Source organism: Citrus clementina, unplaced genomic scaffold (assembly GCF_000493195.1).
Source record: "Citrus clementina cultivar Clemenules unplaced genomic scaffold, Citrus_clementina_v1.0 scaffold_5, whole genome shotgun sequence".
NCBI lineage: Eukaryota > Viridiplantae > Streptophyta > Magnoliopsida > Sapindales > Rutaceae > Citrus > Citrus x clementina.
Genome location: NW_006262201.1, coordinates 27,316,082 through 27,343,204, shown reverse-complemented (window position 1 = coordinate 27,343,204; position 27,123 = coordinate 27,316,082). Strand labels below are relative to the sequence as shown.

The window sequence follows — 27,123 nt, the reverse complement described above, 5'->3', positions numbered from 1 at the left end:
AAATAAGATCCCCTTATCGAATGCCCCTAGAAGATATAAAGTCCTCCGTAAGCTCGCCATTCTAAATAACATTCATCCGTGCAGTGGTAATGCATTCTATAGTAACCTGAATGAGATCCAATGGTAAACTCGTCTCATTTAAAGTATTAAAAATAAAACTCCAGCTTAACCTGTCATAAGCTTTTTCAAGATTCACTTTAATAACCATATACCGTTTCCAACCAGATTTCCTCTTTATAGAGTGGATCATTTCTTGAGCTACGACAATGTTCTCTATAATATGTCTCCCAGGGAAAAAACTCGTTTGATGCTGTCCAATGACATGCAGAAGGATAGTTTGAAGCCTATTAACAATCAGCTTGGTCATAGTCTTGTAAATCACAGTGCAGAGATTTATTGGCTGATACATCTTTAAATTAAGAGGATTAGCAACTTTCGGGATGAGGATTAGAAGGGTCCTGTTAATCTCCCTTGGGATGTGCTTATTCTCGAAAATATTTTTAATAAAACTACACACTGAGGGCCCAACGGAAGACCATTGAGATTGGTAAAAAACTGCATGAAGACCATCCACTCCAGGGCTTTTAGTGGTTTCATACTGAAAATAGTCGATCTAACTTCATTGTCATCTATAAGAGCTTACAACATATGAAGCATATCAGTATCAATAGGAGGGAAGCAGCTCGTCAGGGCATAAGGATGGGAGCCACTCTTATCCGAAGTGTACAGAGCAGAAAAAAATTCAACAACATGCTTCTTAATGTCATCGCTATTGTATAACCATTGGCATGAATCATCTTGAATAGGTATGATTTGATTTTTCTTCCGTCTGGTAATAGTTTTCCGATAGAAGAAAGTTGTATTACGATCACCTGAACTCAGCCATTCTTTTCGAGATTTTTGTAACCATAGTAATTCTTCGTGATGCAGCACTTCCTCCAGCTCTCTGCGAAGTTGCCATTCCAAACAATAAAGGCTCTTTGAATTGTAAACCTCTTGAGCTCTTTGGATTCCTCCCAGGTGAGCTAGAAGCCTCATTTTCTTATGAAAAATATTCCCAAAACAATCCATGTTCCATTAGATTACCTCACTAGTAAACGTCTGAGCAGCCACTATATAGGAACATTGGAACTCCAACGGGTAGCAACAAAATCAGCAAAGTCCTTGGTAGTAATCCAAGCTGCCAAAAAACGAAACGGCTTGGGACCATGCTTACACTTTTCATCACTAACAAAACGTGCGAGCAGAGGTCTGTGATCAGACTCAACTTTTAGAAGGTGTAAGACCGAACCTTCAGTAAAAGTACTGAACCAATCATCATTACAAATCACCCTATCAAGTCTTTTATAAAGATTGCCTCTAGCCCAAGTGTAACGTGGCCCTTTATAATAGAGATCATGAAGCTTATTCAAGTGAAACCATTGTCGAAATAACTTACAAACTCCACTTCCGTATTGGGAACCTCCTTTCTTCTTCGATGCATATATAATAGTATTAAAATCGGCACCTATAATCCAGGGGCCCTGAACCGACTTTGCAATGTGGTTGAGATGGACCCAAAGATGCCTCCTCAAAACTGGGTTCGGACTTGCATAAACAGTTGTAAACCAAGAAACAAAATTATTATTCTCTACAATTTGCATGTGAACAAATTGTTTGTGATTCAACACCACTTTAATGAAAAAAGCTTCCTGCCAAAGAATCCAAATTCTCCCAGAAAAACCAGTAGCCTCGATACGATGTGACCGAGAAAAGCCACTGTTCATAATAAAATCATCCGCCTTGCAGCTACTAATTCTTGGCTCTAAGATAACCACAATGCCCGGTTTGTAGTTATTTAAAATAATTGCAAAAGCTCGGCGAAATTTCTTCGAGGCTGCACCTTGCACATTCCAAAACAAAATAGACTTAGACATAAAATATGAAAAAGAGAAAAAAGGACATCTTTACTCCGTCCTCTCCAAGACCTCATGGTCCAAGTTTATGTCATTTTCTTCGTCTAGAGATACATCTCCTCTATTGAGTCAGAGTTCCCATCTCCACTTTCATGCATGAAGTCATTATCATTGCTGTCATCTTCAGCATTTTCATTCACCTCAAAAGTTCCAGTATTAGGAGGTTCCCCTGGTGGCTAAGGCGTTTCTGTCACCACGGTGTTGGAGGATAGAAGTTCTGTTGGGTTGGAAGGCATGGACATGGGGTTGATATTTGTGTCAGTTGAAAAAGAAATAGCAGTGTGGAAAAGGGGATTGAGGCTGATATGGGCGAAAACATAGGTGGGCAGGTTAGGTTGATTTGCATCGTCTTAGTTCAAATCACGTGGAACTTGTAAATTTTGCATGGGGCTAGAGGCTGTGTGGATGTCAGGAATGGCAATCTTTTGGTTACGTGTGGTTTGGGTTGGTTGCATGGGAGGGGGGATTTTTTAAATAAAAGTTGTTTTTTAGGTCTTAGTTTATGTCTGTTAAGGTTATTGGTGGGTCCATATGGGTGTAAATTAGGAACAAATCCCTCACAGTTTGCTTCATTGTCAATCTCTCCAGCCATATCACTATCAAGCACTTTAAAATGGGAACTACTACCAAAATTGCTCCGATGATCATGGTTTAGATCCTGTATTAACTCCTAACCCTTATTAACATGTTGCTTTCCTTTTCTAGAGACCACCATCCACGGTCTAAACTTCAGCTCATTCTGATCATCCCTTCCGGCATCTTTCCTTGGAGCAGCTACGGTAGTGGTTTTTTCACCACCGAGACCCTTCTCTCCCATTGTCTCATTTCTCATAACTCTATCCGGACAGGCCTTATAATAGTGACCATATTTTCCACAACTAAAACAAATAATTGGGAGATTCTTATACTTGACTTTCTGGACCTTACCATTTGTTTGGTAACGGATAAAAAGAGGAAAAAAGGGAGAGTGGGGGCATGACTTTTATCTCATCCATAACTTCCGAAAGTGGGAGAGAAGAAGGGGGGAAAGAGGGGAGTGGGGAGTTACCTAGGGGGGATTATTTATTTATTTTTTCTCTCTTCTCCAGGGGGTTTTTTTTGGGCTCTCTTCCTCTCATGGAAAATTCTTGCTTTTACACTATACTTTACTTTTTGTAAATTACTCGAAAAGCTTTGGGTTTGAAGGCAATGCTTATTAAGCCACATGAGTGGTGGCACAAATTTTTCCGAAAGGCCTAGAAACTGACTTGAGCGTCGGAGGCTTCACGCTGGAAAAACTTCGGGCGCCTCTGACCGTCTTCTATGATTTCAGGTATTCGCAGATTAATCGCCGGTGGTTGCAGGACATCTAGACGATTGACCAATCGATTCTCTACCAAATAAATCTAATGCTGGTGTAGAAGTCTGATATTAAATCGCTAATAGACTATATCAGATTTGAGGCATCAACACCATTCAAAAGAAATTGTGAGACTAGTGGCTTTGAAAGGGAGACTTTAACTGCAATTCTCGCAAACTTGCCTCTTGTCGCAGACTCCGTATTATAATCTACTCGAACGACATTGCCAATTACCTGTCCAATCATCTGAAGGATGTGCTTATGATAGTAGTGAAGCGCCATCCCAGGTAACCAGATCCAGACTATGACAGAATCACACTCCTCTTTCGAACTATCAAACTGTGGAGACCATAGCGGGACAATTAAATAATGCCCCATTAATGTCCATGGTCCCTATGTTAGAACGAACTCCATGTCATTGTTGGATTTAAAATGGATTAAGAAATAGTTATTTTCCAAATCAATAACATTGAAACCTGTAGTTGAATTCCATAGCGCTCCCAAACGATTACAAAGGGCTCGGTAGCCAATAGACTTCCCAAGTAGTTTAACCACCACCGCATATTGCCATGGCCTAACCAGTTGTGCATGGATTTTCGGAGAGAAAGAAATAGATGACATATTAATCCCATGCCCAACCATAATATCTTCGGGCTCAAAATCCAACGCACCATCTTCATTAATTGGACCCTCCACAACAGTTCTATGAGACTTCATCAGTTTGTCCTTAAAAGAGAGAGTGACCGGATTATCCCCGTCAGCCCCTTGGGAGCAAAATCTAGCTTTCTTGGTTGACCGATCATCCTTCAAGGGCAGGGCTCGGCTTTTTCAAAGTCCATTGAAGCCATATTATCTTCTTAAAATCGATTTTAAGCAGATTAAAAATAAAGTGAAGCAACAAACCCGCTCTTCTTGAGCAGTAGGTCTCACGTAGCCTTAGCGTTATTGCTTGTACAATTAATGAATTTTTTTAGGGATGCAACACGAAGACTTCCCAAGAAGTCACCCATCTTAGTACTGCTCTCGTTCAAACACGCTTAACTGCGGAATTCTGATGGGATCCGGTGCATTAGTGCTGGTGTGGTCGCACCCACCTTTCCTTTTCTTTATTATTTCTATCATTATTTTTTTCCCCCATTTTCCGATATAAATCGAGCAACTCCTCAACCCTAGTGTAATCCGAATTCGATCCCCAAGCCTCTTGAGCCACTAGTGTTACCGTATTAGTGTATTTATGTTGATTAATTACGATTCAATATTATCATATTTTTCAATATTCTTCTACATTTTTAACTTAAGAATATTCTTTTGATCTAAACTTCAGATTTCAGCCTTGAAGTACACTTTAATAGTTGCACGTTATTATACGTGTGATTGATACCTATTTATTTTGTGATGTTTACTTTAATTATTAACAATTAAGAAATTTTCTCCCGACGAAAGAATATGTGAAAACTAAACTATCGCTATATGGGCTTAGAATATTCTAATTGATGTAACGAAGATTGGTGCAAACAAAAGAAAATTTCGATTGAGTTTATGTTTTCGAGTTTACTGAATTAGAAAGTAGAATGTAAACATTCCAATCATTTGGCCCTTTGTTAATTTTTTTTTTATTTATCCCCTAATTTAGAAATTAATGAAGATTCATTGTATATTTGCTTAAATTATGTTTATTCATTGCATTTTCAAGCATTATATTTTTATGTTCAGATTCTATGATTTTTTTGACAGATCGATAACGTTAAGTATATGTCCTCCAAGAAATTTTATTTTTCTTTTATTTAAACCGACTTCGTGCTGTAGAAGTTACAAAAAATAAAAATAAAAATTCAACAACGTTTTAGAAAACATTTCGCAATGGAAAATGTCTTTGTTAACAAAGATGGTCTGTACGTTGAAAGACTTTATTCTCTTGGTCAAATAAAAGTTTATTATTCTAACATAAACTATTTATTATTATTATTTTTAATATTAAATAGTATAATATTATTAAAATTAAATAAATTAATATTACATTTTCAAATAAAGATAGCATATAGTAATATTATTAATTCTCTATGAATATAATAATATAATTCTTAAATAATTTTAACTTATAATCAATGTAAATTATCATTTTTAACTAAACATAATCTAATATTTAAATGAGCTAAATACTATCAATTTAATCAATGTAATATTGTCAAATAATATAATAATAGTATTTAAATATAATATTGTTATTTTAAAATAATGTAACATTTTTTTTATTTTAATAAATATAATTATATTATATTAGATAAGAAAAGGATAAAAAAAAAGAGGTGAAATTAGATTCTTACTTCTATCTCCTACGTAGGGTGTTGGAATTTCATTCTTCACTTCAAAAATGAGTGGAACCTATAGAATAAGACTCCCACACTCCTCCTTAAATGAGTGCGTAAATGCTACAGTGAGAAGAATTCACATTTTCCGCTCGTACTCCAGTAATTAAGCATAGCCTAAAAAGATTGATTATCATAAGCTTTATTTCAAAGGGTTAGGATTCTTTCAATATTTGTTTTTTGAATAGGCTCTCTAAAAAATATTTGTTCTTTGAAATTTCTAGCAGGGACCACGATATACAAACAAAAACATAAAATGTTAAGGCTTAAGGGTTTATACAACTTACCTAAGATAAGGATTTTTATATGATGTTATATAAAAATTTTCAGCATTGATATCAGATTGTTATGAACCTTTAGATTAAATGTTTTAATAATCATTATTGACTTAAATATGAACCACAATACAAATTTGATTATTTTGCCGTGATGCGGGTCATTAAATGTTTTTTAACATATCTAATGTTTGTTTTCTACTATGACATTGGGTTATTATTTTCAATTGTTATCATAAACAATCAACTATTCGGTTCGAGCCTTGGGAATGCAGTTGCGTTAAATACTTGTTGGGAGAGCTTTGATGCCCTAGTGGTCTTACCCGGCTCGAATTTAAATTAGTCGACGCCCAATATGATCTTCGAATACTAGATAGTTTAATACACCGAAAAAAATAAACAATCAACTATGACTCTTTTTAGTTTATAGCTGTGATTTTTTTAAATTAATTGAAGTTGAGGTATATCTGTTTTACTCTCGAATTCAACATTTTTAGCTTGCCAAAATTAATTAATCATTTTTATAATTGGGACAATTTAATAATTTGGAATTCTAACTAATGTAAGTCATTAACTAAGAGGTTGTTTGTTAAATGTCTGAAGTCTGAAATTTTATTAATTTCAGACATTTTCTAAAATTTGCTTGTTTGTTTTTTTCGCACTTATGTTTGATTTTCAGACATTTACATCTGAATAGAAAAAGTTAAGTTTTGTGACTTTTATCTGAATAGGAAAATGTCTGAATGACAACTAACTATTATATTCCAAAATATCTCTACAAAATAACTTATTTCCTAAACTATAAAATTTAATCCTCTTTTTTGTTTTAATTTACAAAGACATAAATGTCAAACAATCAAGTTAAAGATTTTTTTTTTATTGTAAAAACAAACAAGATGTCACTTATATTCAGATATTAAAAAAGAAAAACAAACATGTCATTCATATTTTCATATTCAGACCCATTAAGACTTTAGAAAAATTCAGACCTATTTAGATTTCAGACAAAAAAACAAACGCTACCTAAATTTAATTTTACATGTTTATGATATTATTAATGCTTTAATATAAATTACAAGATCATAGAACGACCCATATCAATCTTTCATATAAGGTTAATATAACCATTGATATTCACTAAATTTTAGAAACTAAGATAACATTTATTTATTTATCTTTTCTCTAAAATCTAAATTTGGCTAAAATTTGTGTATGTTTGAAGACAAATACTGGAATGACATGCTTATTTTTTTATTTAATATATGAATATATGTGGCATTTTTATTGGACCTTGGACATATAATAGTTCTGAATCAAATCTCTTTAGAAATAAGATCTTTTGTCTCATGGTAACCTACTCTAGTCCCCTTACAAAACTTTCGTTATTGGGTTAACCATACTTGTTTTTTTTTCTTTTATAAATTAAAAAATATCTTTAAAATAGTTATTTTAAATTTATGTCAGTCAAATAGAAAAAGAGATTAGGTTTTATAGTTTAGGAAATAAGTATATTTAATAAAGGTATTTTTTGTATATAATATTTACTTCACATCCAGACCGTTTCTTATTCAGCAAAAACCACAAAGTGAAAATCAGACATAAGTTATAGAAAAACAAACATGTAAATTTAAAAAAAAAATCTAAAATTAATAAGTTTTCAATTTTTTGATATTTAACAATTTGTTATTGTAATTTATTGTCCTTAAAATTTGGAACTCCATAGTCTATGATTCATTGTCTTCAGAATTTGGGTTACTCTTTTGTTTGGGGGTATATTACGGCGTGACCTGGAATACCCAAATGAGGATTTGTCCTTCTCGTAAGTGAGGAACAATGTGACATCTGAGAGCAAGATGTCCGGGAGCAGGAGTCTTTTGTTCGTCTATGAGGAGATCCTTTGATGGGACTATAGTATGAAGAGGTACCTTGCTAGGCACTGAGAACATTTCCTGATAGGGGCCAAAGTCAGCAGACTCAGTCTACGGTAGATAACAGAACATGCGCTACTATCCGAGAATTCAGGCACAAAGTCCACTCAGTCGCAGCCACAATATTCAAGCATCCACTTCCGGGGACTCGGGTGAAATGGCGAACGTGAGTCATAGGGGCCCGAATTCCAGGGAGGCTATAAAAGGGGCAAACAAAGAAGGTAAAACGGTTGGATATTAAGACACTAAAAAATTAACTAAAAGAAAATCCAGAGGGTGTTCTTGTTGAAACCTCGAGAGAATTTAGATAGCTTACATCACTTTAGAGATAGTGATAGAGTCACAATATTAATGGCAAGGATTTTCCATAGTAAACCCGGATTGCTGACTTGAGCGTCGGAGGGTTTAAGTCGAGAAAAACCCCCAGCGTGCTCTGATTGGTGTTTGTGTGTGCAGGAGGTTAAAGAGGAGAAGTAACAAGTCTCATGGTCTGATACATCTAGAAGGAGTAGCACAAAATCATCTTCAATCAACTACAAATTCAATTGTTGAGGAGGAATCCAGGTCGTGCTTGAGCAGACCAAAATCCTGTATCAACATCTCTCTCGCTTCAATCAATGAATTATCATGTTTCGCATATTTGTTATTGTTATGAAGGTATCCTTTGACTAATGATTCTTCTCCCCCCTTTTTTTGTGTCTTACCAAAATTGCCTAGCCTGGATGATATTTATGTATATAATGTTTATCAGCATCATGCATACTAAATATTTTGATAATTAATGATTGTACAAACGTGATCGCACAAGTAGACCATGAAATAAATGAATAATTTCTTTCACGAGAAAGCAAGAAGAATTAACATCCCAAATTTCTTAATTTGTACCAATCACCCAGTTACTTGTTGTTACATTGCCGTAGAAATTCCAAGCACAGCAACCTCAGCTTCCACTAAGCAAACGTCATTCACTAGAGACCCAGTCTCTGGCTCATTGAACTCGCTCAATGAAACGAATCTTGGCCAGCCACAGCTAGATTCTGGTGTCAGGAACCAGTTGCCATCTGCTCGAGAAAAAAGAGCATTCCCGTTATGTTATTTGGATTTGCCTCAAATACTAATTGCATGCAAACACAGACATGACACTTACCTTGAAAAGATTTATGTTTTGCCCCTACTTGATCCAAGATTTGCAACGTATACCTTACATATACTTTAATAGCCTCAAGTGTGGAATCTTCAAAAGCCAAGAACGGAGAAAGATGTTTGCCATCACCACAGCCATTTCCCAGGGGATAGAGCACTATCTTCTTGAAAACTAACGAAATGGAATATAAGTGTTATTCGGTCACTAACGACGACTTTGTCTTAAGAACTTATCTATACATAAAATAACTGTTGTTCTTGAAAGCAAATCCAGAAAACCAAAATGGCAGAAGACTTTACGTTTAGAGCTAAAATCACTTAAGCCCAATGACAGAAATACATGCATTTGAGGAGCAAAACAAACACTCTTCTGAACGACGTAGAAGCTTACCGTTTAGCCTTAAGTGAAGCATGTGCGCATCACGTGTTTGAATCTAGCTCACAGGGCCGTTAAATGATGTTTTAACACGAGCAACTCACGTGAGTTATTGGGGGATTTCTGGGTTCGTAATGAAGCTGTTATGAAGCAGCTGGTTTGCGTGCAACGGATTGGAGTGGAAAGAGAGCTGTAGAGAGAGAAAGGACTAGTATAAATAAGCAGTCCATATCTTGTGAAAAAAGCTCATAGCATTGCTCTATAAATCATCTTGTGAATCAATATAACTGATATTTGCCCTCCCGTGGATGTAAGCTAAAGAAATCTAGCTGAACCACATTAAATCTCTCTTGTTCTTTCTCCATTCTAAATCTTTTGTTTTCTTAAATCCAATTGGTTAATTGTCACGTTCCATTGATCAATCTTAGTCAATTTCTTCAATCTTTAATCTTGACGCATCTTTGTTAGTTTAGTTGGTGATCTTGGGCAAGATCTAAGGTTGCTTGATCTGTTTATAGCACTTTAGGTTCTACAATTGGCATCAGAGCTTAGTCTTCAAACAAAATACGAGTATGGCTTCAACCAAGATTGATCTAGAGAAGTTTACTGGCAAGAATGATTTTAACATGTGGAAGGTCAAGATGAAGGCTTTACTGATAACACAGGGGTTAGGAAACGTAATTGAACCTGTCACCAAGAAGGAAGGGAAAGCAGTATCATCCTCCAAGACACCTAAAGTAGCTGCCGAGATAGACAAGAAGACTAGAAGCACCATTATATTGAGTCTTGGTGACTCAGTTGTAAGGGAGGTTGCCAAGGAGAAAATAGTTGCTGATCTATGGGCCAAACTCGAAAAGATTTATTTGACAAAGTCTTTGGCTAATAGATTGTATATCAAAAGGAGGATGCTCACTTTGAAAATGGTTGAGGGGTCCTCTCTTGATGATCATATCAATGAATTTAATCAAGTTTGTGACACTCTTGAAACCATTGGTGAAGGTTTGGATGATGAAGGAAAGGCTTTACTTCTAGTGAGTTCTCTACCCCAGTCTTATTCGAATTTTATGGATGCCCTTATGTATGGAAGACAAACCTTATCCTTAGATGAGGTTAAGGCTGCTCTAAGTACAAGAGGGTTACAAGAAAAATCTAGCAATATGATGAATGTTGAAGGGTTATCAGTTAAGGGAAAATTAACAAGAATGATGGAAAGAAGAAAAAATAAAAGAAAGATAAGTCTAAATCTCAAAACTTGAAGTGTTTTCAATGTCACAAAGAAAGTCATTTTAAGAAAGACTGCCCAAAATTGAAGAACAAGAAAAAAAGAAAGAAATGGTGATGCAGCTACTGTGGACGAAGAAGGTTATGAATTTGCTAGGGTATGTGTGGCTCAGAGGATCTCCAGAGAGGTAAACGGATATTAGATTCTGGTTGCACTTTTCATATGTGCCCATTTAAAAGTTACTTCTCTGATTACCATGATTTAGATGGGGGAAAAGTAATGATGGGAAACGATGTTATACATGGGGAATGTAAGTTTTAGGCTTCATGATGGGACAACTTGGGAGCTTAGAGAGGTCAGATATGTTCCTGATTTAAAGAGGAACTTGATCTCACTAGGTTTGATTGATCAGAATGGGTTTACTATTAAGCTTGAATTTGGTAGATTGTTGATTATGAAGGGTTCTAAGATAGTGATGAAGGGTTCAAAAAGGAATGTAGTATGTGTCTTAGATGGTGAAGCAATTATAAGTATGACTGGTGTGATTGTTGGCACTGGTGGGGAAAACACTAAGTTGTGGCATCTGACATTGGGGCATATGAGTATTAAGAGGTTAAAAGAACTTAAAAAACAAGGAGTTCTGGGAAATGATAAGAAAAAAGAGTTAGACTTTTGTGAAGATTATGTCTTTGGAAAGTCCACAAGAAACTGTTTCAAAAATTCAACAAGCAAATCTCTTAACATCCTGGACTACGTACACTCTGATCTCTGGAGACCTGCACAGACCAGTTTATTAGGTGGAAACAGTTATTTTTTTGTCAGTAATTGATGATTATTCAAGGATGGTTTGGGTCTATGTACTGAAATACAAAGATCAAGTCTTTAGCAAATTTAAAGAATGGAAAACCTTAGTTGAAAATCAGAGTGGAAAGAAGGTAAAGAAATTGAGAACATACAATGGACTTGAGTTCTGCAATCAGCTATTTGACAGCTATTGTGCAAATGAAGGGATAGCAAGGCACAAAATAGTGAGGTTAACACCTCAGCAAAATGGATTGGCAAAAAGAATGAATACGACCTTAATGGATATAAGTTGAGGTGTATGCTGGTGTAATCATAGCTTCCAAAAAGTCTCTGGGCAGAAACCTTATTAACAGCAAGTTATCTAGTGAATTTGAGTCCTTCTGTTGCTCTGGACTTTAAGACTCCATTTGAAATGTGGCATGGGAAACCAGCAAGCTATGCCAATCTCAAAGTGTTTGGATGCTCAGCATATGCACATGTAAATCAAGGGAAGCTAGCACCAAGGGCTCTTAAAGGTTAGTTCCTAGGCTATCCTAATGGAGTTAAAGGATATAAACTATGATGTACTAATTTAGGACCTCCAAGGTGCATAATAAGCAGAGATGTAGTGTTTAATGAAAAGGTTGTTTTGGAAACCAGAAAGGATGTTGGGGTTAAAACTCAGAGACCTCAAGAGAAAGATAAAATCCAATTTGAAGTACAGCATTCTGGTTTGAAGACATCTGAGGAAGATGGAAATTTAGATCAAGACAGTGAAGATCATGATGAGTGCAGTGATTTTCAACCACAATCTTAAAGGCAGACTCAAGTACAAAGTTATCAGCCAACAAAAAATAGAGAAAAGAGACAAACCAGACCACCACAAAGATATAGATATGCTGATCTGATAACATATGCACTAGTTGTTTCTCATGATATTAATGTAGATGAACCCAAGAGTTATGTTGAAGCAATTCAAAACTCCAACAAATCAGAATGGCAGAAAGCTATGAATGATGAGATTGCCTCTCTTAAAAGGAATAACACATGGATATTAGTTGTGAAGTAGGGTAACAGAAGAACAGTGGGTTGTAAGTGGATTTTTAGAATCAAAGAAGGCCTAACAGCTAATGAACCTAGGAGGTATAAGGCTAGGCTTGTGGCTAAGGAGTATACTTAAATGGCAGATGTTGACTTTAAAGATGTTTTCTCCCATGTGGTCAGACATGCTTCCATAAGGGTGTTGTTAGCATTGACTGCAGTCCATGACTTAGAGCTTGATCAACTCGATGTCAAGACTACATTCCTACATGGAAGACTATAAGAAGAAATTCTTATGACTCAACCTGAGGGTTATGTGGATTCTAAGAAACCAGACCATGTTTGCTTGTTAAAAAGATCATTGTATGGGCTAAAGCAATCTCCAAGGCAATGGTATCTCAGGTTTGATGAGTTCATGTTGCCACATAGATACCTCATATGTAGTTTTAATTGCTGTGTATATTACAAGCTAACAAACTCAAGTCTCTACATATGCTTATTACTATATGTAGATGACATATTGGTTGCCTATAAATCAAGAGAGGAAATTGAAGCTTTGAAGAATTTACTGAGTTTTGAATTTGATATGAAGGATTTGGGGCCAGTAAAGAAGATATTGGGTATAGAAATCAAGAGGGACAGAAGCAAAGGCATTATGTTCCTTTCTTAGGGAAAATATCTGAAATGGGTACTAGAAACCTTTGGAATGACCTCATGTAAACTTGTGATGACTCCATTGGCTGCACATTTTAAGCTCTCATGTGATCAATGTCCAAAAACAGAATAAGAGAAGTTAGAAATGGCTAAGATCCCTTATGCTAATGCAGTTGGCTACATGATGTATGCTATGGTTCTAACTAGACCAGATATCTCCTATGCTCTGAGTGTAGTAAGCAGATATATGATTTCTCCTAGAAAAGAACATTGGAGGGCTGTAAAATATATGATGAGATACCTAAGTGGAACCCTAGACCATGGGCTGGTTTATGGAAGATCAGAGAGCAAGTCCAATGGGATATGTGGATTTGTTGATTCTGACTTCGCAGGGGACTTAGATAGAAGAAGATCTCTCATAAGGTATTTGTACATGCTGGATGGCTGCTTGATTAACTGAAAGGAAAGTCTTCAACATGTTGTTGTATTATTAACAACAGAAGTTGAATATACAGCAGTCACTGAAGCTGTAAAGGAAGCCTTGTGGTTGAAAGGCTTGATTTCTGAACTTGGAATGATTCAAAAGACTATAGATGTGTTCTGTGATAGCTCAAGTGCCGGTTACTTGAGTAAAAACCCCGCTCACCATAAGAAAACAAAGCACATTGACATCAAGCTGCACTTCATAAGAAATGTAGTTTCCATGGGTGTGGTCAGGATGGTGAAGATACATACAGACAGAAACCTTGCTGACATGTTAACTAAAGTAGTCACTACAACTAAGTTCAAGGTTTGCTTGGACATAGCTGGTCTTGGTTGCTATTGATTCATTCTGGAAATGAAGGGGGATAATTATAGGTGATTTGTCTCAAGGTGAAGAATTGTTGTTCGTGAAAGCAAATCTAGAAAACCAAAACGGCAGAAGACCTTGTGTTTAGAGCCGAAATCACTTAAGCCCAATGACGGAAATACATGCGTTTTGAGGTGCAAAACCAACACTCTTCTGAACGACATAGAAGCTTGTCGTTTAGCCTTAAGTGAAGCATGCGCACATCACGTGTTTGGATCCAGCTCACAAGGTCGTTAAATGCTGTTATAACACGAGCAATTCACGTGAGTTACTGGGGGATTTCTGGGTTCGTTATGAAACTGTTATGAAGCGGCTGGTTTGTGTCCAACGGATTGGAGTGGAAAGAGAGCTGTAGAGAGAGAAAGGACTAGTATAAATAAGCAGTCCATATCTTGTGAAAAAAGCTCATAGCATTGCTCTGTAAATCATCTTGTGAATCAATATAACTGATATTTGCCCTCCCGTGGATGTAAGCTAGAGAAATCTAGTTGAACCACGTTAAATCTCTCTTGTTCTTTGTTCATTCTAAATCTTTTGTTTTCTTAAATCCAGTTGGTTAATTGTCACGTTCCATTAATCAATCTTAGTCAATTTCTTCAATCTTTAATCTCGGAGCATCTTTGTTAGTTTGGTTGGTGATCTTGGGCAGGTTGCTTGATCTGTTTATAGCACCTCAGGTTCTACAATAACGATGATGGTGATAATAATAGTAAGGTGTTAGAGTGCAATTTATGCACTAGTTTTGCTTTGTTTACTTCCCTTAATATCGATGTTTTGCACTTAATAATAGTGATTTACTTGTGATTTACTTTTGTAGGTGCAATTCTATTGATTGGTGATAAAATTGAGCTACAAGATGATATTTAAGGATGATTGTTCTCTTGGAGAAATTATGAGCGGCAGAAGAACTTTGTTGATAAGCCGTGGGCGCGTGCTGTCAACTGCGGACCTGCAGTTTTTAGTTTAACGTGTTTTGTATTTCTGGCTATTTTTGTAATTACGAATTTAATATTTTAGATATTAGTATTTTATTTTAAATAGAACTCTAAAAGAGAAGAGAGAGAGAGTATTTAAGGGAGGAATCTATTGTGAAAAAGGGGGGATTGGAAAAGAGAAAGAAAACCTAGATCTAAACTTTTCTCTTCTCTCTATGAAGAACTAAACCTATTTTTCTGATTGAAGGATAATGAAGCTTTGATTCATCACTACTGTGAGATCTTTCTTGTGCTTTAATTGTTTTATTACTTTTTGGGTATTTGTTTATTCTCTGAATTATTTTCATGATTATGTTTGTTGATTAGATAATTGACCACTATTTAATTATCAACTTAATCTATTGTCAATTAAAGGATTTATCGTATGAAGAATTTAATGTTTGTGACAAATAACATAACAGAGAGTTGTGTTGTGAGAATAAACAATCTAATTTAAATGAATCATCATATGTGTTGATTAGGATTTGTGTCTCTCTGGTTTTTCAGGCTGTCAATTGATTAAATCCTATGATCGTATCTAGGGTTGTCTACTGATTAGGGAAATAACCAACGGTCGTACCTTGGTTATCGACTAGTTAAGGAGAGGTTGGCTATTTGAGGGTCTCAATAGCTATAACCGGTCTATTCATAAGTAATAATAATCTATATTTAAATCAATGATCAGTAGTCGAATCAAGCTGAGTTAATTCCTTCAACCAGAGCTTTCTCCAATTTGAATTACAACTTTAATTTGCATTCTTGTTATTTTAATTTGATTTTTATTATTGTCAACAAAACCCCCCATTTTATGTTTTACGTTTTAAAAGGATTTAAATAATTACCGATCTCTGTGGACACGACCCTGCTCAATTACTATACACAATTTATTTAGAGTAGGAATTTATTTTTGTTGGCTTCGCCAACCATCAAATTTTGGTGCCGTTGCCGGGGATTGGTGTCATTTATTTAATCATTTTTATGTTTTACTTGGTGTATGATTCGTTCTTCTCGTACAGGTACACTTTCGTTTGATCCTGAAATTGAGAAGACAGCTCGCCAGTTGAGACAGCAGACGAAGCGAGCTAAGCAACGATCCTCGTCGCCTTTGCTTTCTGAAACAGATACAGTGCCTGATTTAGTTGAATCATCTAGCGATTCAGAAGAACAAGTGATGGATAGACCTGCACCTGTAGAAAGAACTCTTAGAGAGTTAGCTGAACCAGACTTTAATCAACAACCACTCTGCATTCAATATGTAGACTTAGAGGTAAATTTTGAATTAAAGTCTGGTCTTATTCATTTATTACCCAAGTTTCATGGTTTTGCAGGTGAAGATCCTCATAAACATCTTAAGGAGTTTCATGTTGTGTGTTCAAGTACGAGACCACAAGGCGTGACTGAAGAGCAGATTACGCTGCGTGCTTTTCCTTTCTCTTTAGATGGACTAGCTAAAGACTGGTTGTACTACTTGCCTCCTGGATCAATTACAACGTGGAATGGTTTGAAGAAGCAATTCCTCGAGAAGTACTTTCCTGCTTCAAGAGCTGCTAACATCAGAAAAGACATTTGTGGGATCAGACAACTTCCTGGGGAGACTTTGAATGAGTATTGGGAGCGATTCAAACAATTGTGTGCCAGCTGTCCTCAGCATCAGATTTCTGATCAACTTCTTATTCAATATTTTTACGAAGGACTGTCATTGATGGATAGGAGTATGATAGATGCTGCTAGTAGAGGCGTGTTGGTGAACAAGACTCCTACTCAAGCAAGGGAGCTGATATCAAATATGGCTGCCAACGCACAACAATTTGGCAGCAGGCAAGATCTCATTTCAAGGAAGGTGAATGAGGTAAATATTTCTTCTGTTGAACAACGTTTAGATAAACTTACTTCTCTTATGGAAAAGTTTGTTGTAGGTAATGTGCAACATATGAAGACTTGTGGTATTTGTTACAATATGGGTCATTCAACTGATATGTGTCCTACACTTCAAGAAGAACCCGTTGAACAAGCCAATGCAGTTGGAGGATTTCCAGGCATGCCTCAGAGGAGGTATGATCCTTATGCACAAACATACAATCCAGGATGAAAGGATCATCCCAACTTCAGCTATGGAGTTAGGCCGTCAGGATTCCCACAACAGTATCCACCAAGACAACCAGTACCTCCACAGTCAAACTCCAAGTCAAGTATATCTCTTGAAGAAATTGTTAAATCACTTGTGACTAACACTCAACAATTTCAGCAGGCAACTACAACAAGCATTCAGAATTTGGATAACCAAATGAGTCAATTGGTGACTACAGTGAACCGTCTAGAGTCTCAAGTATTAGGGAGATTGCCTTCACAATCTGAGGTGAATCCAAAGCAAAATGTTAGTGCTGTCATCCTTAGAAGCGGGAAGAAGTTGCAAGAGCCTAGTAAGAAAGTGACAAAGCATGTAGAAGATGAGCTTGAGAAGAATGAATTGATGCCTCAATCTCAAGATGTGGAACCCACCAGAGCGAAACCCCTACCTATTGTGATACCTCTTCCTTTTCCAAGCCGGTTTGCAAAATCCAAGAAGGAGGGACAAGAGAAAGACATCCTTGAGACATTTCGCAAGGTTGAGGTAAATATTCCTTTATTAGATGCTATAAAACAAATACCTCGATATGCTAAAGTCCTTAAGGAACTGTGCACCTCCAAGAGAAAATTAAGAGGAGATGAAAAAGTTCACATGGGGGAGAATGTTTCAACAGTTCTCCAAAAGAAACTACCTCCTAAGTGCAAGGATCCAGGTATGTTTACTATCCCTTGTAAAATTGGTAGTGTTAGAATTGAAAAGACTTTGTTAGATCTAGGAGCTTCTATTAATGTCATGCCTCGTTCCATTTATTCATCTTTGAATGTTGGTCCATTAAAAGAAACTGGCGTGATAATTCAACTAGCTGATAGGTCTAATGCATATCCTGATGGGGTATTAGAAGATGTCTTAGTACAAGTTAATGAGTTGGTTTTTCCTGCTGATTTTTATGTACTTGATATGGAAGAGGATAACTCCTCTAATTTTGTCCTAATTTTGCTAGGAAGACCTTTTCTTAAAACTGCTAGGACTAAAATGGATGTACATAAAGGGACTCTCACTATGGAGTTTGATGGAGAGGTTATAGAATTCAATATGAATGATGCCATGAAATATCCTAGTGAGGAACATTCAGTATTTTCTGTGGATGTTATTAACCCTATAGTGCAGGAAGTTTTTTACAAGAAAAAGACGAAGACATTTTATGATAGAATAATTTTGAGAGAGGAGTTCTCTGTTGGTCAAAAAGTTCTTCTTTTTCATTCTAAGCTTAAACTTTTTCCAGGTAAATTACGTTCTTGCTGGGTTGGACCTTTTATTATTACTAACGTTTTTCCTCATGGTGCAGTTGAGATTCGGAGTCCGACCTCTGACAAAGTTTTTAAGGTTAATGGTCATCGCTTAAAACCTTTTTATGAAGGTTTTTCGGTGAATATTGTGGAGGATGTGGCTCTCGAGAGTCCCAATTATGGAGATTGATGCATAAATGTGTCTAGCCAAAGACATAAAACAAAGGCGCTTTTTGGGAGGCAACCCAAATAATTTATTTATTTTTATTTTTGTTATATCTAATTTTAATTTTGATTCAGAATTTTTTTTAAAAAATAATATGTTTGCTTATTTTGGTCAGAAGAAAATTTTTGATAAGGCGTGCCCACGTCTTAACTAATAAGTACTTCTGTAATTTTTAAAGTAAAATGGTTTTAAGGCGTGCCCACGTGCTTATTAGAAAAGTACTTCTGAAATTTTTTTTTGTGTCTCAAGTGATTCATCACTAAAAGAAAAAAAAATTATTATTTATTTATTATTATTTTAGAATTTTTTTTTAAAAAAACGAAAAAAAAAGATTCGTTGTTTTTTTTCTTTTATTTTTTTATTTGAAAAATTTTTTTTTTAAAAAACACTGTTCACAAAATCCCTAATTCACAAAACTTTGTTTTCTTCTCCAGCAACACCAGCAGCCGCTTGCAGCAAACCAGCCCGCGCGCAACCGCAAGCATCTCCCGCATCCGCAGCATCTCGCTCGCAGCACCAGCCTTCTCCAGCCGACCAGCAGCTCCCGTCAGCGCAAGCATCCCGCGTCCATCTCGCAAGCAGCTCCCGTCAGCACACAACGCAAGCCCTACCAGCGCGAGCAAACCAGCCCGCGCACAACCAGTCCAGCATTCCACGCAACTAGCCCACGCATACCAGTAGTGCGCAAGCAGCCCCAACCCGCGCAGCAAGCTCCAGCCGAACAGCAACGCAACGCAACGCAACTAGCCTATGCCCGGGTAAATCGAAATCCGTGAGTGCAATTATTGTAACAATGCCGAAGAGGAAAGCATTAACTTCCAAGTCATCTAAAAAGACACCCATCGCAAAGAAATCCAAGATTGTCGCTCCCACTACGGTTACATGGAACACAATTTCAGATTCATGCAAAGCCGTGAGACAAAGATCGAAACATAGAAAAGGCATGAGTGTTTTGCCACTTGTGGAATCCAATCTCGGAGGGTGCCTCGCATTCGCGACTCAACAAGAGAAAGAGAGGTACAAAGATATTTCTACATGCAAAATACTTCCAGCTAAGTATATTCATTACCTGACTCTTGAAAAATTGAATGTTAAGGATAATTTTGATTATTTGATAGATAAGATTGGGTTGCGTAAATTTATTGATGTTGATTGTTTGGGTTATGTTGAGTTGATTAGGGAGTTTTATGCTACTTTTCAATTTAATATGCCGAATGATTTTACTTTGCATACCCCGGATGTCATTAAGTTTAGGTTAATGGGAGGAAATTTTTCACACTCTATCAGGGATTTTAACCTAACTTTAGGATTCATTGATGATGATTATTCTTCTAGTGATGCATATTTAGAAACAACTTGTGACTTTAGCGAAAATTTTGAGCCTTATGGTCTTTGGCGTAATTTATCTGGTGATCACAATGCCTATGACCTGAGTAAATCAAAGAGTTCTTTCTTACGTGATCCTGTTTTGAAATGTGTGCATCGATTCTTAGCATATAATTTTTTAAGCAAGAATTCTTGATCACTCAGGAGTTTTCTCTAAAACTGAATTTTATTTTATCTGGTGCATGTAAAATGATGTGAGGCCTAATTTAGGTTTTTGGTTAGCGAATCATTTCAAAGTGTGCTTAAACGGTATAGGACTTTATTTCTTGGTCCATACATTACTCTGTTAGCTATAAACCTATGTGTTCTTGATCCTGACAACAATGATTTGCATCCTGCTTGCAAAAATGAATTTTTGGATATGTCTGTGTTTGAAAGAACAGGTGTGGTCGAATTCAAGGAGGGGAGATTTCAGTTTACTGAACCAGGACCCACTCAACCTCCAAAGAAGCTTTATGCTAGGAGTGGTGCTACCTCTGATGACGAGTTTGACGACGACACTGCTGCCCCGCCAACTATTCCTTCTACATCCGCACCACCTTTGAGCATTCAGTTAGAGAAAATGGAGCACAAGCTGAACAAGATGGAGCAGAATTTGGCCGCATACTTTGAGAGTGTGGGATTTACCCCACCATTTCCGCCAAGCCCATAGACGTTACATGGATCAAAGCTCACAATTCAGGGAAGTTTTTTTTTTGCCTTTAATCTTTTATCCTTACGCTTTAATTTTTATGTGAGCTTTGATTATCTTACATTGGGGACAATGTAAGTTCTTGGTGTGGGGGAGGGATTTTTTGCATTATTGATGTCTGGAATTATTATTTTCACTCTACTCATCCTTAAATGATTTTGGAGTTAGTATGCTTCATATATTATTAATTTCCTTTTCCTTTCTCTCTCACTACTCTTTTCCCATCTATCTCAAATTATTTACATTAATTTTTTTTTCTCTATCATACTCTTTCATCACTCACATTTTATCTTTCATTTTTTTTACTACATACATCTTTTTCACTTCTTATCATTTTTACCTTTCCTTTTATTTCTCACTCATACCTTCTTGTCATTCTACACCACTATTGATGGTTGATTCATTTGAAGAGTGTACATGATTTGATGGCAAATTTACCAACTTTGTGAGGATTTGAGCCTATGAGCAACCACTTTGCTCTAATTATTTTTGTTATGTGAATATCAATCTTTGTTTTTTTATTCTAGAACTTGCTTTGTTATGCATGTTGAAGCCACATTACGGGATTTTATGCATTAAAATGATAAGGGCAAACCATTTACCATTTTTCTATTCTCGGATTTTCCTTTTTCTCTACCCGAAGACCTTTATTTGCTACCTTTGTTTGAGCCTTAACCATTACCCATCTAATTCTCTCCGTCTACTTAACCATTTTTTTTCTTTTTGAGCCTCAATTTAAGGAGATTTTTGGACTCATTGTGTGGATATATTTTGTTGCTTTTTCTACCTTGTATTAAAGTTTCTCAATTAGATCAACAAGCATTATGCTTGAATTAACAAGGTTCGTTTCTTTTGTTTGATTCAAAAAAAAAAAAAAACCAAAAAACAAATAAACAAAAAAAGAGGAAAAAGAAAAAAAAAGAAAAAAAAGAAAAATCGAAAAAAAAAAGTTTACATTCTTGGTGACTTGAGTAGAAATAAGCATTTTGATATCATAAGTTCATTCAATGAGTTCATTCTTCTCATTTTGATCTCTTTTTCTCTTTCATGGACCTTTCTTTTTCATTTAACCTATTTAACCCCATTACAACCTTTTTAAGACCCTTAGATTTTTGCATTTTATTCATGTTTTGTGGATTGAGATGTGATATATGAGCAAGCTTATGGTAATAGCATTCTTTGATTTGATTTGAGTGAATAAATGACACCCTAAACACTTTGAGTGCATGGAGTGAAGTTATTGAGAGGGCTATTAAATCTTGTTGCACTTGAATTTTGAATGGATCCTCTTGGTGGTTGAATGTTCTTATTCTATCTTATGAAATTCTATGCTCTAAAATCATTATCTCTCGAATGTTGATCGACTTAATTTCTTGAGGTATGCTTGCTTAAAATTGTTTTTGGATGAGTTGAGATGAGAATTTAGTGGATATTTGAGATTAGTCTTGAGTTATATGCTTGAGGACAAGCATCATCTTAGTGTGGGGGAATTTGTTAGAGTGCAATTTATGCACTAGTTTTGCTTTGTTTACTTCCCTTAATATCGACGTTTTGCACTTAATAATAGTGATTTACTTGTGATTTACTTTTGTAGGTGCAATTCTATTGATTGGTGATAAAATTGAGCTACAAGATGATGTTTAAGGATGATTGTTCTCTTGGAGAAATTATGAGCGGCAGAAGAACTTTGTTGATAAGCCGTGGGCACGTGCTGTCAACTGTGGACCTGCAGTTTTTAGTTTAACGTGTTTTGTATTTTTGGCTATTTTTGTAATTACGAATTTAATATTTTAGATATTAGTATTTTATTTTAAATAGAACTCTAAAAGAGAAGAGAGAGAGAGTATTTAAGGGAGGAATCTATTGTGAAAAAGGGGGGATTGGAGAAGAGAAAGAAAACCTAGATCTAAACTTTTCTCTTCTCTCTATGAAGAACTAAACCTATTTTTCTGGTTGAAGGATAATGAAACTTTGATTCATCACTACTGTGAGATCTTTCTTGTGCTTTAATTGTTTTATTGCTTTTTGGGTATTTGTTTATTCTCTGAATTATTTTCATGATTATGTTTGTTGATTAGATAATTGGCCACTATTTAATTATCAACTTAATCTATTGTCAATTAAAGGATTCATCGTATGAAGAATTTAATGTTTGTGACAAATAACATAGCAGAGAGTTGTGTTGTGAGAATAAACAATCTAATTTAAATGAATCATCATATGTGTTGGTTAGGATTTGTGTCTCTCTGGTTTTTCAGGCTGTCAATTGATTAAAACCTATGATCGTATCTAGGGTTGTCTACTGATTAGGGAAATAACTAACGGTCGTACCTTGGTTATCGACTAGTTAAGGAGAGATTGAGTATTAGAGGGTCTCAATAGCTATAACCGGTCTATTCATAAGTAATAATAATCTATATTTAAATCAATGAAATTATTAATTTCAAATAATCTATATTTGAAATTAATAATCTAGTGTGATCGTCTGTATTTTACAAATTAAATACAGTCTAGCTGGTACATATAAAGTTTTACAGAAAATATTGCAGCAAAAATTTGTTTTAGTCTTTTAGATACAGAATTGTATAATTGGTGGTCGCTTGTAATGTGATAGATGCCATTGGAAAGGAAAGAAGGTTTAATGGATTGAAGCTTGAATGGGGTTTTGATCAGTTCATCCCGCTTAAAGCTTTCAACGATGCTTCAAATGGATACCTTTGTTGAAGTCAACAAATTGTTGGTGCACCAACAATTTGTTGAAAAATTGAAAAATAATAATAATTAAAAATTATATTTTTAATTATTTTATTCTTAGCATAGTAATTCATTTCTCCTATAAATAGCTAAGGATTTCATTCATTTGAAATTATCCCAAAATTGTTAAGCTTATAAGTTTTTAAGCTTTTGAGAGAAGTGAGAGAAGTGTGTCTGGGGAATTTATCTTTCCTGCAGAGTGTGAGAGTACTGGGTATATTTGAGTTTCTGGGAAGTGAGATTCGTTACTCAAATATTGTATTTTATTAATTGTTAAATAAACAATTATTCTTTCTTGCCTCCGTGGATGTAGGTTTAATTACCGAACCACGTAAATTCTTGTGTCCTTTATTTTTTTCAGTAATTTTTTGGTGCGCTTGATTCCGCATTCCGCGCACAACAAGTGGTATCAGAGCCGACGGTTCGTACTTGGGGGGATACGGTACTGTTCACGTATACGGTACTATTCATGTATACGGTACTGTTCACATACAGTACTGTTCACGAATACGGTGGAGACGGCCATTTGTACTTGGGAGACAGTCTATTGTAAGTAGTGTGTATTTTTACATGTCTAGGAAAGTTCTGTCAAAAAAGGCGATAAGAGTCTAAGGATTCTGGTTTTTAATTGGGACCGAGTTCCCGTCCAGTTTCCTGGGAACTTTCCTGGTGCATTTATTTACGCGAAATTAACATCATAGAGGCTGTTTTTCAAGTGGAAATAGTTCGTTGAGAAAAATGGTAGAAGGTGAAACTTCCAGAATTGGGGAGAGATCTACCGAGACTATTTCAGGAGACACTTCAGGTGGGAGGCGAGATTTGTCAAATCGCTATTCAGCACCTATTATAGGAGGCCAGAAGATTGATGTTGAAAAGTTTGATGGGAAAATCAACTTCGGCATGTGGAGGCGCGAAGTTATGGATGCCCTTATTCAAATCGATCTCGATGTTGTTCTGAAAAATAAAAGACACTTGTATGATGAAGAAATTTGGGATCGTATGAACGAGAAAGCCTGTGGTCAGATCAGATCTTGTTTGACCAAGGAGGTGAAATACTTGGTGAAAGATGAGGAGTGTGCAGTGACTTTGTGGTGTACATTGGAAGAGAAGTACCTGGTGAAAAGTCCTGAAAATCGTCTTCATGCAATGAGCCAAGTATATGGCTTTCGAATGAAGTCTGGGGTGTCAATGCACGATCATGTTTCAAGATTTGAAAAGTTACTTGCTGATTTGAAGAATCTTGATGAAGATATTAAAGATGAAGTCAAGGCTATGATTCTGTTACACTCACTACCAGAGGAATATAGCCATTTTGTGACTACTTTGATATATGGGAAGAGTGTGATCGTCTTTAAAGATGTTTGCACAGCATTGACTAGCTTGGAGATTCGGAATAATGATAAAAATTCTGAACGAGCATCGTCTGAAGCTTTGGTGAGCAAAGATTGGGCGAAGGAGAAACAGAAGAAGCGTGGTGGAAAGAATTCTCGATCCAAATCGAGAAGCAGAAATATAGCTCGAGATGAGTGTGCCTTTTGTCATGAAAAGGGCCATTGGAGGAAAGATTGTCCAAAGGCTCAAAAGAGAGATGGGAAGAAACCAGCAGCAGCAAACATGGCACGGAAAGATGAGGGCTCTGATTATTCACTAAGTATTACTCCTGCAGCATACGTGGCTAGTTCGAGCGAGTGGATACTTGATACTGGAGCAACCTATCATTTGTGTCCTATTAAGGAATGGTTTACGGATTTTCGTAATCTGGAATCCGGTGCAGTTGTGATGGGGAATGATCAACCTTGTCGCACAATGGGGATAGGAATAATTCGGCTCTAAATGTTTGATGGAATGGTCAGAGAACTCAAAGAGGTTAGATTTGTTCCAGCTTTAAAGAAAAATCTAATTTCTGTGGGTGCTTTGGAAGCTAAAGGCTATAAGGTTACCATTGAAGATGGTATAATGAAGTTTACACATGGGGTTATGGTGATTCTGCAAGGGGTTCGGCGTCACAATCTGTACTATTTGAAGGGAGGTACAACTGATGAAGCAAATGTTGTTGAGGCGCACAGTGACACCACCAAGCTATGGCATGTACGACTGGGACATGCTGGAGAGAAGTCTTTGCAAACTCTGATGAGGCATGGACTCTTAAAAGGTACCAAAACCTGTAAATTAAATTTCTGTGAGCATTGTGTAGTAGGCAAGAAAACAAGGGTCAAGTTTGGTACAACTAATCACAATACTCGTGAGATCCTTGAATATGTTCATAGTGATGTATGGGGACCAACCAAAACTGCATCAATTGGTGGAAGCCATTATTTTGTTACATTTGTTGATGATTTCTCTAGACGTGTGTGGGTGTACACCATGCGAGCAAAGGATGAGGTTCTAGAGATTTTCGTGAAATGGAAGAAATTGGTGGAGACTTAAACTGGCAGAAAGATCAAAGTATTACGATCTGATAATGGGGGTGAATATACTTCTGATCCATTCTTGTAAGTATGCCAGAACGAGGGTATTAAAAGACATTTCACGGTGAGACATACTCCGCAACAGAACGGTGTGGCTGAGCGTATGAATCGTACTTTACTGGAGAAGGTACGATATATGTTATCTAATGCTGGTTTAGATAAAAAGTTTTGGGCTAAAGCTGTGAGCTACGCAAGTCACTTGGTAAACCGGTTGCCTTCTGCTGCAATTGGAGGTAAAACTCCTATGGAAATGTGGTCTGGAAAGTATGCACAAGACTATGATTCCCTTCGTGTATTCGGGTGTCCAGCTTATTATCATGTCAAAGATGGTAAACTGGATCCTCGTGCTAGAAAAGTTATCTTTGTGGGATTCAAAGGTGGAGTAAAGGGCTTCAAGCTTTGGGATCTCGAAGACAAAAAGTTTGTGTGTAGTAGAGATGTTACATTTGATGAAGCTTCAATGATGAAAGCTTCAAGTTCTCAGCAGGTGGAGAACAAGACCAAAGAGGTATTGCAGCGGGTGGAGTTTGATGCAACTCCATATGTACCAGTTAGTTCTATATCAAAGAATGGTTCAACTATGGAGGTGACACCTAGAGTTGAAGAAGAGGTTGTTTCTTCTGATGTCCCACAAAATGAAGAAACAATTGATGATGTAGATAATGATGATTTTATAGCAACAAGGAGGCCAAGAAGAGAGATAAAGAAACCCGGATGGCTTACTAAAGATATGGTGGTAGCCTATGCACTTCCAGTTATTGATGATGACATCCCCAACACTTTCGGTGAAGCATTACGCAGCAGTGAAAGTGATCAGTGGAAGTTAGCCATGGAAGAAGAGATGAAATCTCTCCATCAAAACCAGACTTGGGAACTTGTAAAGTTACCAAAGGGGAAAAGGGTTATTGGCAATAAATGGGTCTACACCAAAAAGCAAGGATCTCCGAATCAAACAACTCCTCGATACAAGGCAAGGCTCGTGGCAAAAGGTTTTGCTCAAAAGGAAGGTATTGACTACAATGAAGTTTTCTCTCCAGTTGTAAAACATACTTCCATTCGTATCCTACTTGTCTTAGTTGCAGAATATGAGTTAGAGTTGGCTCAATTGGATGTTAAGATGGCGTTCTTACATGGAGATTTGGAGGAGGAAATCTATATGATTCAGCCTTGTGGTTTCAGAGTTGCTGGAAAGGAGAATCATGTGTGTAGGTTGATTAAATCTTTGTACGGACTGAAGCAATCGCCAAGGCAATGGTACAAAAGATTTGATCAATTTATACAAGGGCAGAAATTCACTAGAAGTGAACACGATCATTGTGTTTACTTTAGAAGACTACT

The 27,123-nt window shown here is 36.4% G+C and overlaps 2 non-coding genes across 2 annotated transcripts; both read right to left on the bottom strand.

Moving 5' to 3' along the window:
* Positions 1 to 4,267: 4,267 nt before the first annotated feature.
* Positions 4,268 to 4,386, bottom strand: LOC112098573. The gene has a single exon (XR_002905684.1). It is a non-coding gene; the product is annotated as a 5S ribosomal RNA (ribosomal RNA).
* A 12,069-nt stretch (positions 4,387 to 16,455) lies between these two features.
* LOC112098696 lies at positions 16,456 to 16,562 on the bottom strand. The gene has a single exon (XR_002905805.1). It is a non-coding gene; the product is annotated as a small nucleolar RNA R71 (small nucleolar RNA).
* Positions 16,563 to 27,123: the final 10,561 nt, after the last annotated feature.